Raw genomic sequence first — 4,959 nt, 5'->3', positions numbered from 1 at the left:
CATTTGCACAATACACATTCTTTATAAGTACATATGTAATATTTGCCGACATAAACCATTCACCAAACTGACCATTCACCAGTATAGGTTATATATTGCTCCATAAAGCAAATTTCAATAAATTTTAAAAACTGAAATCATATAAAGTATGACCACAATGGAATTAAACAAGATATCATTAATAGAAAGATAACTAGATCTCTTATAAATGATTTGTAATTAAGACATGTACTACTAAATCATATGTTACAGAGAAACTCATAATAAAATTAGATATATTTTTGAGCTAAATGAAAATACAACATATCAGAACTTGTGGCAAGTATCCAAAGCAGAGCTTAAGGGGAAATTTACAGTTTTCAGCACATAAACACATTCATTTTTACTTAATCATTAAATGCCTATTAATGCCATGCTGAGATATAATTTTAACCCTATCAGATTGCTAAAAGCTAAAAAATTCTCACAGTACTTATTAACAAGAAAACAGAACAACAGAAATTCTTATGACTGCTGATTTCAGTGTAAATTATAGCACCACTTGTAGAGGGGAAGTCTAACATATAGTTGGAGAGGCATTTATCTTACAATTCAGGACATGTACTCCTTGACATACGTGATAGAAACCTACATGTTAGATACACTAAAAAAGAAACATGTTTTCAAGAATAGCAACTTTACTTGTAATAGCCCAATAAAGAAATATCTTAAATGTTTAAGAACTTGAGTATGAATTCAATATGTAGTGGAATACCATACCATACTGAAAAATAATGAACAAATGCCTATTAGCATGAATTATTCTCAGATATATAATGTTGAGTGGAAGAAACAAGATGCCAAAATACATATGTTGCTTTCCAATCACTCAAGACACCTCTAGAAACTTTTAGGTTTATTTTCAGTCTATTTAAAACATATGCATTTATATCACCAAAGACAAAAAATTTGACAGGAACTTATATCTACTTCTTTATTCCTTCTTCAACCCAGCCACCACTACTTGTAATATATCATTTATCAATCTCTTATTTATATAAGGTTGAAAAAGGCAAATTACTACATATGATTTGTGTGTGTATCTATGTAATAAAAAGAGAAATGCATGGGAATAAGGAACATCAAATTCATGGTAGTGATTAGCTTCATGGGAAAGAGGGAGAGAGATATGCAATCTGAGAGTTGTGCAAATTATGTTAGTCTTTATCTGTTTGTATTTTTATGCATTTTCTAACAATTTGTAGATAGTAAAAGTAAGCATCACTAACTTTAATCAGTGAATACATTGACATTTGTCCTTAAGTAGAAATATCTCATTTTTAGCTTAAAAATAATTTTTTCCTAAAATGTATATTAAATTGTATCAAATGTCTCTTCAGTAATCAATGAGACAATAATTTATAGCTTCTTCCTTTGTCTTTTACATTAGGTTATAGACTCCCTAAAATTTAGCCATCCTCAAATTATTGTATTTAAATCCTTGGTCAAATTGTCATAGTCATTTCATATATAGCTATATTAAGCAACAATGATCTATTATGTTTTTCCTGCTCCATTTTCAACATGTTTTGTTAGAAAAATAAGAATGTCTTTGTAAAATGAAGTACAAATACTTTTCAGTTTTCTAATGTCCAAAAATATTTATACCGTATTTTATAACATAACAAATTAATATTCATCCTAAGAATTATTTCTTTAAAATTTGGATTTTTAGTGGTCCTCGTGCACAAATTTGTCATACAACTGGTTCACGAAACAGTCTCATTGCTGATATACTTATGACACTCAGTTGTATTTGTCAATCGGCAAGTAACAAACGTCATTCATCACTCATCACCCAAAGTAAACAACTTGACAAAAACCTATACCCACCTCTTTACTCCTCCCTCAAACTAGCCATCCTCCCAACCTGAGATACTCACTCTTGCAGTCTGTGTTCGTGACTTGTTTTTATATTATGATTTTTTAAAATTATGTTATATTTCTAAAATTTAATTTTAGAGCTTTTTCTCTTTACAAAAAAGTTTCATGTCTTACAAAACTCTATGGAATTTACTTTCTTCAATCAGTAAAGTGATGAAAATATTCGCTTTAATATAGTTCCATTCATTCATTTTGACTGCCACATGATATTCCATTATCTGAGCATATCGTATTATAGTTACTCAGTTGCTTGCCAATTGCCATTTGAGCAGTTTACTTTTTATATTTGAAGAAAATAAACTTGAAAATCCATCTGGTCCCTACATCACTTTTGATTATATGTCTTGGATTATCTTTGTTAAGGCAATTTATGGTCATGTGTCTACTTGGATTCATATTTCTTACTGAGTCCATCTAAAACATGCATTAGCTTCATTCAGATTTACAGATCGGCCTTATAGTACATTGGTTCATGTACATTATTTTTTGGAAATTTGGAAATATTAAGGTAAGCGAAAAATAGAAATAGCTACAATTACCCCATCTGGAGTTACATCCTCTAAATTCATCAAGAAACATTTTGTTGCAGGTAATTCCAGACTTTTCTCTATCCACATATTTTTTTATGTCTAAAAACTAAGTAACAGAAAAAATATGGTTTTAATCATTCTTTGTTAATATTGCTACAGTTTATAGCATTCATGACATCATAGGATGTAATTGTAGGGATACACTGTAGACGGGGGAAATATCAAAATTAGCAAATTCTTTGATTACGGGAACAGTTGAACATTTTCATTTTGTCATTTGCACTTAGCTTTTGAATGACCTTGCCATACGCTTTACTCACTTCCTTTTACTATTCATCACTTTTTAAATCTTTAATGACTTTATAATTGAAGAATATAGTTATATTTTACACAGGTTGAAAATGTTTGCAGATGTGCCATTATGTTCTGTGTATCTCTTTATTTATTTTTGTAATACATAAATATCTAGCTTTGTGTAGCTTAATATGTAAACAATTTTAGTTGTGATTTCTGATTTGGGTATCTAATTTTAAAAGGTCTTCCCAGTCCCCTAAACTGTAAATAATTATCTCTATATTCATTTGTAGTAATTAGGTATGCAGGGAAGAGAAGGGTATGTCTCATTTAAATTTTTATTCCATCAGGAACTCAAACTCTTCTAGGTGTGACTCTGCCCCTCCCCAAAGTCTGCTATTTGGTGTGTCAAACAGTAATGCCACTCCACCCTGAGATCCATAGGTATAGCTGCAGCAGCTCTTCCAGGGCCTCAGTGATGCTACTATTCAATGCTACTCTCTGATGACAAAAGATGCTAACTGGTGAGTTCACAATTTTGCCATAGTCTGCTCTCATCTCTAGCTCACATTCTTCCAGACTTTGAAGAGTTAGAGTTTCTCCTGTACCCTTTAATTCCTCCCTTCGCCACCACCAATTCTAACACTCCGGCCATTGTAATTAAATTCAACCTGCATGTACATTATATATAGCAGAAATTCTTTTTCAATGCTACCCTCTGGATAGCATTTAAGCTGATATATATGATGCAGGAATATCCTGAAGTTTAAATTCCAATAGTTATTCTGATAGTAATTGAGAAATGTCATGTAAAATGCTTTTGTTCTGTCCCCTTTTCCTCTCATTATATACAAAAGCGAAAATGGCGACACTGAAATCTCGTACTGAAATTGGAAGAGAGATTAGAAATTGGAAGAGTATTTTAGATCAAGGGAAAGTTCTACAAGGATGTAAAAATGAGCTCATTTTTTTCTTCATGAGAAAAAAATGATAGAATATAGTGAAAGGGAGAGAAGAGAAAATAGAGAAGGGTGAAGTTAATTGTTTTAGAAAATTCTTATAGTATTATTGACTACCAAATGTATATAAATTGAGGGAAAGGATAAAAGAACAGGTGGACATATGTAGTAATTGTTTTGACTCTATAACTAATTTATGTAGGCACAATATAGTTAAGAGACACAGATTTATATGAGAAGGCCAAAAATAGAGTTTTTACTTGAATCTGAGCTAGGGAAAGAACATTAAATTCCCACATGCTTGCTGTCTCTATTGTCATTCTGCAATAAGACAATGCTATTTTCAACAAACTCCTCACCCATTTATTTAAGAGTAGTGATATCTTTGTTCATGTTGAAAGGAATATCTCAGGCTGTCTCAGAAGCTTTCACAGCTCCTGAATTTGTAAAGATATCTTCAAGAGTCCTGTAATAGTCGGTCTGAAATGCTCCATGCAGGTGATAATTTGCCTGAGTTCTCGTGGAATGCAGGTGGCCCTGCTGAGACATAGATCCAGATCCTCTGACCTGAGTCAGATCTCTCTCTAACTGGTCAGTTGATATTCACCTTTCTCCATACAGATTCTAATTTTGTTTTGTTTTGTTTTGAGACAGAGTCTCACTCTGTTGCCCTGAGTAGAGCACCCTGGCGTTAGCCTAGCTCACAGCAAACCTCAAACTCCTGGGCTCAAGCAATCCTCTTGCCTCAGCCTCCCAAGAGGCTAGGACTACAGGGTGTGTGCCATGACACCCAGCTAATGTTTCCATTTTTAGTAGAGATGGGGTCTCCCTTTTGTTCAGGCTGGTCTCGAACTCCTGATCTCAAATGATCCTCCCACCTTGGCCTCCCAGAGTGCTAGGATTACAGGTGTGAGCCACCACACCCAGCCATGATTTTAATTCTTTACAAAACCTTTTCCAAAGTGTACTTCAAAGAATATCAATTCCGTAATATTTAAATGAGAGTTTTGCAGATAGTCTTGTGCAGTTAAGTTTGTAACCACTTGCATAAACAAAGTTAAATAGTCTTTTTTATTGAGATACTTAGGAAGTCATTATGGACGAGCATTATAAAATTCTTCAAGATATGTGCTATATTATGGTTTTGATATTTTGGCCCCGAAAAGGACTATTTCCACCAAGGGACCACTTAGTCTTGGGTACATTAGGTTGAACTGATGCACAGTAAAATACTCTTTGGGAACTTGTCTTAT

This window comes from Propithecus coquereli, unplaced genomic scaffold, assembly GCF_000956105.1.
Source record: "Propithecus coquereli isolate 6110/MARCELLA unplaced genomic scaffold, Pcoq_1.0 Scaffold159, whole genome shotgun sequence".
In the NCBI taxonomy this organism is placed as follows: Eukaryota; Metazoa; Chordata; class Mammalia; order Primates; family Indriidae; genus Propithecus; species Propithecus coquereli.
Note: the sequence above shows the minus strand (reverse complement) of the source record.